Source organism: Papaver somniferum, chromosome 8 (assembly GCF_003573695.1).
Source record: "Papaver somniferum cultivar HN1 chromosome 8, ASM357369v1, whole genome shotgun sequence".
Taxonomy (NCBI): domain Eukaryota; kingdom Viridiplantae; phylum Streptophyta; class Magnoliopsida; order Ranunculales; family Papaveraceae; genus Papaver; species Papaver somniferum.
This window is the reverse complement of record NC_039365.1, coordinates 161454672-161466129: the sequence shown is the minus strand read 5'-3', so window position 1 is coordinate 161466129 and position 11458 is coordinate 161454672.

Sequence of the window (11458 nt, the reverse complement as noted above, 5' to 3'; positions counted from 1 at the left end):
TGGGGTGTGAAAACTAGGTGAGTGTCTGTCAGAAGAAATTTATATGTAGCTAAGCAGGCGCCATAATTGTTTTATATTTTATCTTGCTTAATCTCTTTAGTTGGTCTAAAGTCTACACTATCACTATCGAAAATAAGTGTTTTTAGACTAAATACACTTCTCAATATACAATTAATTATGTAAGTACTTGGTCCGTCACCTCTCATCGAATCGACTTGACTGGAAAATAGTGTTAGCATTGAATAAATGGATGTCTACAATGTATTGAGACGGTTTGATAATCAATTGATTATAGAAAGAAAGATAATCAGTTTACAGGACAGACGAGTTTATATACTCAACAAAAGTCGATTCTCTTCTCTCAACTCAATTACTCACAGAACGTGCGACTTGCACTTTCACACATTATGAGTCCTACATTCTAGTAACACCTTACACACAACTCTCACACACCTTACACTCTACAACATTATATGCTATCACCCTTCCTCAAGCTCAAGGTCGGTTGAAGAAATCAGCTTGAGATTGCACCTTACACGCACAACTCTCACACACCTAATAGTAGATAAAGTTGATGAAGAACACAAACAGGTGACAGGAAAGAATAAATTGCAGGAGCACACATAGCAAACACCAGTCGCGGATGATCAAGCTTGTCGTAAAGTTGTAACATAATAACAGGACAAGCAGGTGAGGTTGCAATACACACTAAGCAGGAGCAGTTGGTGCAGCAGTAGTATTTGATGCAAATAGAAGTAATTGTTGCAGTGGGTAAGTGTTTATAACAATACCACAGAGCTCATACCTGATATGGCGCAAGTGAAATAACAATACAACAACAGCTTGAAAGTGAGTGACTACAAATAGACATAGTCAGGAAGCAAGGCAGTTGGCGTTAATCAGCAACATCTTGAGATATAGCAAGTGTAAACAAGCAGCTGTAGTAAAGATTGTCCAGAAAGTGTTGGTGTCGTAGTGATAGTCAATGCCAGATGTGGAGGTTACAATGCTCAAGTACAAACAGTTGTTGTAGAATGTGCAGGTGGAGTAGGTAATACTGATGCAGTAAGAGACATGTCAGTAGAATGAAGTACCGCAACTGACATGTCAGTAGAATGAAGTACCGCAACTGAATCAGCTGGACACAGTGGCAGTAGTTGATGATATAATTGTTGCAGTAGGTGGTCAAATGATGCAGTGGGTGAAGTACTCACAGTTGGTGTAGTAATAGAAATAAAGCAATATGAACAACCAATCAAATAGAAGCACGTGGAGATGTAGAAGTATGGCAGTAGATATACTTGTAGCAGGAAGTAATAGCACAATAGCTGGACTTGACCACTTCGGAAAAAAAAAATGCTCTGCAACTTACTGTCTGCTGAGGTTTTGTTGTGGCATATCAGAAACTGTACCGGCTGTCCATTCACAAACTCATATAGATGCACAATATGGAAAAAGTAGTTGAATCAGAGAACACCAAGCAGGCCACAGAAACAAAAAACAGTTGCATCTCAGTTGCTTAACAACATAACTAACTTGCATACACTAATGACATGATAAAAGTGTGGATGGGGAAAAACGGTTTGCTGGTTTTTTAGGAAAGTGAAGAGTCGAGCGTGCGGGAGAGACTCATCGACCGAGCAAACTGCTGAACCTCACACAGATGCACTGCAAAGGGAGTGCTTATATTCGAGAGATCAATCTGTAGGACTCCGGCCTAAACCAAGTCAATGGCCGTTCCAGAATCAATTAGGTCACAAAGAAGAAGATGGATTGATCTGTAGGAGGGAAGCTGAGAATTGTGTGGGATCAATGATGATCAAGGATTGTGGAGGTGTTGAAGGTTTCTGCAAATTGATGAACTGCTGAAGTTGAGTTCTGTGAATAAGTTTTAATCGACTTGTTGATGAATTATGATCCCCCTCTGTTGTCTTCTATTTAGACTTATTTATATTGCAAGAATGATGAACACCCTGATCCCTGTAAGTGTGACGGTTTCTTGAGTGAAAGAGTGGGAAAATGGAAGATCGTGGTGAAACCAGTTCTAGGTCGTGCGGAGACTTGGTTAACCGTCCACCCACTACTTTGCTAACTCCTTCAACCGTTGCACGACTTACTCACATTCTCATCATGGATGAACCCACGTGTCGTGGCCACTAGACCAAAATCCTAATTGATATCCCCCATGTGACGTGATTGGAATCTCACGAATCATGGAGTCTGCATGATAGACGTGTATTTTATTAGTCAGTTGTTGATTGTTTAGATAGTGAATCTAAGTTTTTGTTGGATCGAGCATGAGTGATCGAATACTCAATGGAATATTTTAGACATTGCTCGAATATTGTAAATTTCAGTAATTGAGCAAGTACTGCCCGAAAAATTACTGAATATTGATAGTTGGATCAATATTCGAGCAATTGAGCAAGTATTGCTCAATTCGACGAATTACTGATATACTGTATATTGATAGTGGATCAATATTTGAGCAACTGATCATGTATTGCTCAATTCGACGAATTATTTATTGGTGACGTGATCCAATAAAATATTAATTAAAATATTGGTAGATTACCGAATATTATATAATTAATCCGCGTGTTGTTTGCTGGATCAACATAAATTTATTTAGTGTTTGAACTTGCTCAGAATGATAATTTGTTGAGCGTTTGTTCGAAACCCTAATTGTTGATCAATTGCTCATTAATTGACGAATTACTGAAAATAGGTCATGAGCGAAGGAGGGACCGACCATATGGTATTATGGACGTCCATGTGATGCCAAATTGCTCGAGTGAGCGTGCATTAGGGTCCTGAGTTGACCGGTTGGTGAAGGAATGATGATTAAGTGCTGGTTTCATCATTTATTGAAATAGTGCTCGATTGAGCATTAGGTGATAAAACCTAATTATGGAAAAGTGAGGGACCAACCAAGAGGGCATGAGACCGCCCCTTGGTGGTCGTTCGAGCAAACTCCAAGTTGATTGGAAAGAATTTGGACCCAATATGAGCAATTGCGCAAATTAGGTCAAAATTGTGAAAACGTGTGGGACCGGCTTGTTGCAATCCTTAAATCCGCCCTTGGTCGGTCAAGGGAGCATGCTCGTGTCACCATAATGCCCGTGTATCAGTCTTGAGAGTTTCGGCATTTTTAATGTGCGTTTGAGCAATATCTTGGATTTTCAGAAGAGTTCGATTTTTGACTGGAATTCTCGATTTTGCTCGAATGAGCAAGTATGCCCGTTTGATAAATATTTCGTGAATATTAAAATAATAATATTTTAATATATTTTTCGTGAGTAGCCTAGTTGGTCATGTGACCATGTTGACTTTTGGCTTTTTTATGGTTTGAGCAATATTTGAGAAAATATGGAGAAACCATGATTTTATATGAAACATGAAAGTTTCACAAGATGAGAGAAATAAGAATTTATGAAAGATTAGGGATTGCAAGGTGTGGGACCGGCCACGACTAGGGTATGGACGGCCGGCTAAGTTGCCCGATCCCGTAACACCTTTCCCTGTTTTGTATTATTATTTTCATGAAACTACGAAAATATGGAGAAACCATGAAAATATGGAAAAACCATGAGTTTTTCTCAAACAAGGAAAGTTGTTAGAATGGAGGACTCTTCATGAGTTCATGAAAATATCAAAAATAAGGAAAAAAATAATGGGAGAGGCATGGGACCGTCCACGGCTAGGGCATGGCCGTCCGGCCGGTGGGCCCGGCCCATGGGCGCCTCTTCATTATTTTAATGTTATTATTTTCTCTCTTCTATTTTGTGTAGGATTCCTCATTCGTCCATATTTTGAATGCTCGTTCGCGCATTTAGGTGCTCGTTCGTGCATCATGGTTGAGTACACTTGCACCATTTTATGGGATTCACTCAGGAATAGTCCAGATGCCCGATTGTTGAGTATTTATTACTAATTTATGAAATTCAGTGGAGAATGATGTCATATGCCTATTATCGAGTCAGCCATATGACTGTTAGCTAATATCTGAGTGAGCTGAATAGCCTTAGCGCTGAGTTAGATGATTGGGTAAAGTAGTGTACACGTGTCTTTCTTTCCCTGGTCGATTGACCCTGTACTCTGAGTCACTAGATTGGTAGGTGGGAAGATCTAACGGCTACTGTGGCTACCTGGGTGTGTGAACAATAATTGGTGTACTTATCTCTTCTGGTTTTGTTGTTGTTGGCAAGAAGAAAGACAATCAATAAAAGTTTAGGCTCATTCTTTTGGAAAGAGTAGGTTATTTTGTGTGATTTTCAATCCTACTAATTGATTCATCACATTTGGTATCAGATTAGTTCGATCCTGTGTTTTGATTCATGACAGGAGGTGAGAAAGCACCTAGAGTATAGGACATTGATCATCAGCAAAAGCTTGATGGAGAACGTTTATCAGTTCTGGAAAAATATGTCTCCGACATCAAACTCAAAATGACTTCAATCGAAGAAACCTTGAGTCTCCAATTTTCTACACTCTGCAAACACCTAGGTGTTTCTCCTCCTCCAGATCCAAACGGTGCAACTCAAGAAATTCCTTCAAGGAGTGATTCTGATCATCGTACTGGTTTTGCTCTAACTTCAGGTAATATCACTCGTCAACCTAAGATCGATTTTCCTCGTTTCGATGGTTTTAACCCGAGATCTTGGATTCGCAAATGCGAAAGATATTTCTACTTAAGGTCCATCGACAATTCTAAGAGAGTTGATATTGCTTCTATTAACTTAGATGATAAGGCTGATGCATGGTTCTTAGATTATCAGGAGGGTAAATTGTTTGTTGATTGAAATACTTTTGCTTATGATGTGTGTTGTCGATTTAAAGATGTTTCCTATGATAACTATGTGGGTAATTTTAATAAATTATCTCAGACTACTACTGTAGAAGAATACTATGAAAGGTATGAATCCTTGAAAGCTGTAATGAAGGATAACAATAGGAATCTCTCTGATGATTATTTCACCATGAGTTTTATCAGTGGACTTAAGGAAGAAATCAGAAATCCCATGCAAATGTTTAAAACCACTACAGATTCTGAGGCTTTTTACTTAGCCAGGTTGCAACAAGCTTCAGTTGAATCTCAATCTAAGAGATATAAAACTTTCCCCAGACACTATAATCCTCCACCACCTCATTTTATCCCACTTCACACTATAATCCTTCACTATCACCTCTCACAAATATTCCTAGACCATCTTTTTCTCTCCTGATAAACCTATCATTACCCATCCCCTTACACCAACTAAGCCCGAGCCACCTCTACCTCCTATTAAAAAACTTACTCCAGCTCAAATGCAAGCTAGAAGGGATAAAGGTCTATGCTACAATTGTGATGTGTTTTACAAGCCAGGCCATCGATGTAAATCACAACAGTTATTCATGTTAGTGGCTTCTGATGAGGATCCTGCATCTCCACCTATTGAGGATTCTGAGGAAGAGACAGCTTCTCCTTCAACTTCTGGAGATACAACCATGGAGATATCTCTTCATGCTTTAACTGGCCTTGTCATACAACACACTATAAAAGTTCCAGGTAAACTCTTGCATCAAGATATTTTTGTCCTGATTAATACAGCTACTCACAACTTTGTTGATGCTGATTTGGCTGAGAAATTACATTTACACATTGCTCTAACTGGTCAGATGCTAGTTATTGTTGCTAATGGTGATACTACTGTCAGCCATGGTGTTTGTCAGAACTTACAATGGTCTATGCAGGAATTCAAATTTTCTAGTGATTTGAGAGTACTTCCTTTAGGTGGCTGTGACATGGTTTTGGGAGTTGACTGGCTGAAAAAGTTAGGTGATGTGGTTTTTAATTTAGCTGATCTTAAGGTCTCATTTCGCATCAAGGGGTACAAATTACATTACAGGGTCACACTGATAGGCCCTCTTGCAGGTTACTCAGTGGTGAATCATTTCTCAAATTCCTTAAAAATAACACTCCTACTATAATTGGTCAATTTTTTCCATCTCAGATACTCCAGTTTCTTCTCCACCTCCATAGATTACCTCTCTTCTCCACAACTATGAGGATGTATTTTAATCCCCATAAACACTTCCTCCTACCAGAGACATTGACCACAAAATTCCCTTAAAACCTGACTCAATACCTACTTCTCAAATACCCTACAGATGCCCCTACATTCAAAAGGCAGTGGCAGATCAATTAGTTCAAGAAATGTTAGATGCTGGTATTATTCAGGACAATACAAGTCCATTTGCTGCTCCTATTTTATTGGTCAAGAAAAAAGATGGCTCATGGATGTTCTGTGTGGACTACAGAAAACTTAATGATATGACCATTAAGGATAAATTTCCCATTCCTATCATTGAGGAATTGCTTGATGAATGAAATGACTCTTCCATTTTCACTAATTTGGATCTTACAGCAGGCTACCACCAAATCAGAATGCATCTGGGAGACATCTATAAAACTGCTTTCAGAACTCATCATGGTCACTATGAGTTCAAAGTGATGCCTTTTGGCCTGACAAATGCACCTGCTATATTTCAATCTCCGATGAATAAAGTTTTTCAGCCTTTCCTCGGGAAGTTTGTGTTAGTATTTTTTGATGATATACTTATCTATAGCAAGTCTCTTGAAGAACACTTACTTCATTTATCTCATGTGTTAGACCTATTAAGACAACACAGTCTTTTTACTAACTTCAAGAAATGCAACTTTTCTCAACCTCAGTTGAACTATTTGGGTCATCTTATATCTGTTGATGGAGTTGTTGCTGACCCTGAGAAGCTAGCATCCATGCAAACATGGTCCCTACCCCAAAATTTGAAACAATTAAGAGGGTTTTTGGGCCTTACTGGGTATTACAGAATATTCATAAAGGGATATGGCAACATAAGCAAGCCACTTACTGACACGCTCAAGAATTCCTTTGTTTGGTCTCCAACTGCTGTACAAGCTTTCCATGACCTCAAAAGAGCCATGACCACTTCTCCTGTCCTACCTCTTCCTCATTTCTCTTCTCCATTTGTCTTGAAAACTAATGCCTGTAATAGAGGAGTTGGTGTTGTATTAATGCAACATGACAAGCCTATTGCATTTTTTAGTAAGCCTCTGGGTCCCAAAGCTTTAGCATTATCCACTTATGAGAAAGAACTATTAGCATTGTTATGGCTGTGCAAAAATAGAAACATTATCTCTCTCACAATCAGTTTTTCATCAATACTGAGCACCAGAGCTTGAAGTTTTTCATGGAGCAAAGGATGACTTCCATTATGAAACAAAAATGGCTTATGAATCTCTTAGGCCTGGACTATGTGATTAGATACAAGAAGGGGAAGGATAACATTGTAGCTGATACATTGTCAAGACTGCCTCCTTCCTCTGAATGTTCTGTAATTTCCTTATCTCAACCTCAGTGGTCTCAATACATTCTCAGCAGTTACTCAGATGACAATGTTGTTCAACAACTATTGACTCAATTATTTATCAGTCCTGTCCACCCAACCTTATCTTTGCATGGGGTATTGTCATATATAAAAAGAGATTATATGTTGGTACTGGTAAAAACATGAGAAACTTCATCATGGAATCAGTCCATTCTTCAGCTATTGGTGGCCACTCAGGCATGCTTGGTACTTACAATAGGGCCAAATCATATTTTTCTGGCCCAAAATGAAACAAGATATTCTACAATTTGTAGCAGTTGTACAGTCTTCCAATGCAACAAATCTGAACACAATGCTCCTGCTGGCCTCTTACAACCACTGCCTATCCCAGATGCTGCTTGGCAACACATATCCATGGATTTTATTGATGGTTTGGCACTGTCCAACAGAAAGTCTGTCATTCTAGTGGTAGTGGATAAACTCACCAGGTATAGCCATTTTATTGCTCTCAGCCATCCATTCACAGCTACCTCTGTAGCTAAGGAATTTATGCATCATATTTTTAAGTTACATGGACTGCCATCTTCTATAGTGTCAGATAGAGATAAAATATTCATTAGTCAATTCTGGCAAGAACTCTGCAAATCACCTGGGAACCTCCTTGCACCTCATCATAGCTTACCATCCCCAATCATATAGGAAAACAGAGAGGACAAATGCTTGTCTGGAACAGTACTTAAGATGCATGACTGGTACAAAACCTAAACTGTGGGCCAACTGGCTTTCTCTTGCATAGTGGTGGTTCAATACCAACTTTCACACTAGTTTAAAGATGACACATTTTCAGGCCTTATATGGGTACCTACCTCCACATTTTGCATTTCCTGTCAATTCTACTACTTCAGTTGCTTATGTTCAAGAGTATCTCCAAGAGAGAGACCACATGTTGCAGCTACTAAAAGAAGACTTACTTAAGGCTCAGGACAGGATGAAATTTTATGTTGATAACTCAAGATGTGACAGAGATTTCAATATTGGAGATTGGGTTTTTCTGAAGTTACAACCATACATACAATCATTTGTGGCTCTTAGACAAACCCTTAAACTCTCAGCAAGATATTATGGCCCCTTTGAAGTTATACAGAAGGTTGGAACTGTTGCTTACAAATTGAAGCTTCCCATTGGTTCCAGATTTCATCTTGTGTTTCATGTTTCTCAATTGAAGAAGAAGATTGGCCAAAATTTGACTCCTTCTGCATCTCTGCCATTGGTTGATACTTCTGGAGCTTTCATTGTCTTACCTGTTGCTGTCCTTGACCATAGAGAAAGCTTAAGAGGAGGTACTGCAATTCACCAGTTGCTTATTCAGTGGTCCAACTCACAGCCTGAAGATGTCACATGGGAGGACATTTCACATATTCATCCCAGTTTCCTGAGTTCATCCTTGAGGACAAGGATGTTTATATGGGGAAGGTACTGTCATATTCCTATTATTGAGTCAGCCATATGACCGTTAGCTAACATCTGAGTGAGCTGAATAGCCTTAGTGCTGAGTTAGATGATTGGGTAAAGTAGTGTACACGTGTCTTTCTTTCACTGGATGATTGATCATGTACTCTTAGTCACTAGATTAGTAGGTGGGAAGATCTAACGGCTACTGTGGCTACCTGGATGTGTGAACAATAATTGGTGTATTTATCTCTTCTGTTTTTGTTGTTCTTGGCAAGAAGAAAGAGAATAAATAAAAGTTTAGGCTCATTCCTTTGGAAAGAGTAGGTTATTGTGTGTGATTTTCAATCATACCAATTGATTCATCACAAATGATTCATGAAATTGAGCAATAAAAGTGAGTAATCATTTATTATCAGTCCATAGAATCAGCTGTGGATTTGACCATGGATTCGAAATAATAAAATGATAATTTTATTACCATCTCATGGAATCGTAGATTTCACCATGAAATCGGAGAAATAAGATAGGTGGTGATATTACCATTTCATGAGATCAGCCGTGGATTCGACCATGGAATCAGAGTAATATCTATTACCATTTCATGAGATCAGTCGTGGATTCGATCATGAAATCGAAGTAATACATTTATCTATTACCATTCCATAGAACCAGTCGTGAGTTTGACCATGGAATAAGAGCAATAAGATAAGATAGATTATCTTCTAGGAATTCAGTGGTGAATATGACGTAGAACTTAATCTCTTGCGTATAGTAAGTGAATCGGCGAGTGTTGCCAATGTCCCGAAGACGTTTTGCCTTATCAACATTTCATGTATGGAGGACCGCCTGAGTCTATACATGGACACTCTACATAGTCAGGGAACAATGAGTGTCAGAGGCCTCGTGAAGGCATTATTGCTCTCAATCTTACGGAGAACCTCCCAATCGTTCTTCTATGTAGAGTCTAATTCCTCTATGTATTCAGGGAACAGTGAGCGTCACTGACATCCTGAAGGCGTTAAGCTCTCAATCTTACGGAGAACCTCCCAATTACGTTATTCTACATAGAGGCTATGATGAAATGCCCGGTGCCGAACGCTTCGGAGAGGCCTTTCGAGCGACATATCCATCATACTTCGTACAACACGAATCGTCACATGGATTCCTGAAGCCTTGTCGGAAACATGAAGTATCATGATTTTACGGTTTTGACCTTTGTTGAAAATCCACCATCAACAAGAAGTAAGACCTTGAACTGATATCCATCAAATTATTGAGATTACTGAAAAGTACTTAGTAGCTGTACCATTATTACGCATTAAAAAGAAATGAAAAACAACTGAAAAGATAACTAAACCAGGCTACATCAGAATTGAATGTAGACTAATCAAAGAGAACATCATCCTGAACTTAATATAACTCATCAATTCCAATCCCATAACATCATCTTTACTTTCATCATTAAACTTGCAAGCAAACTCACTCATGAAAGAGGACTATGCCCAAGCCAGTACCAATGGGATGAACTGATAACAAGAAAATTAAGAACATACAGTGCAGCAAACTCTCATTCCATACACACATCAATACACATCTGTGATTAAAGAGGAGTTTTTCCTCACTTTCAAGTGAAACAACTTTAATCTTCTCTCTTATCTAGACAATGTGTAGCAGAGATAGGCATGCTCAGACCTAAAAGCTCCAGGTATCAGCATAAGTAGGACTTGATTAAAAAAACTAGTTGCCACAAACTAGTTATGATGAAAAAGCTTTTGAAAACATAATTTTCTATTGTTGAGCTAGTGATGTAGAAGCTGAACACATGAGGTTAAAACCTAAAGTAATCTAAAGATAACAATAAAGATTACCAGCAGAGACTCAAATTTTAGTTGATGAGTTAAGAAATTCCAATTCTAAACAAGCAAACTGGAAATTGGAAAAACCAAGAGCTCAAACCCCAAAACTGAGTTTTAGATCCAAAATCATGCTTAATCCTCTTGACGACGCTGCAATACTAGCATCAGGATCAGATAAAACCTCACACTACTTAACCATCAATAATCGCAACTGCATACTTTCCATGAAAACAAACTCTATGAACAAAATTGATGAAAATTAGAAGAACTCAAACCTGTTAATTCGAACACTCCAACTCTAATACGAAATTCAAACTTAGAAACATCATGTAAAACGCAAAATTCTTCAACACATTGTGAGGACTGCCTTGAAGTAAGATATGAGACCAATAACTTCTCAATCTTCTTCTTAATCCAATCGATGGAACGACTTTAAGTTTTCTCCTTAACTAGACCGTAGTGTAGCAGACTAGAACATACTCAGACTATCTCGGCATTGGGAATCAAGAGCAGCAGATCTTAATGAAGAAATTAACTGCAAAAATAAGCTAATTATGATGAAAATCTTAGGTTGAAGATGAAATTGGAAGATGGTGTTGTAAGTAATCTAGATCTGAGATGTAATTCTTTATAAGATGAAGAACAATCTGTGGATTTTTGATGAAGAACAATCAGAGTTGTAAGATGTTGTTGATGAACAGCAGCAGGAGATGGAGATTCAGGTGAATCAGTGAAAAAATTGGATCGATACCCTCAGAAATTCATGATTTCTGAGTCTG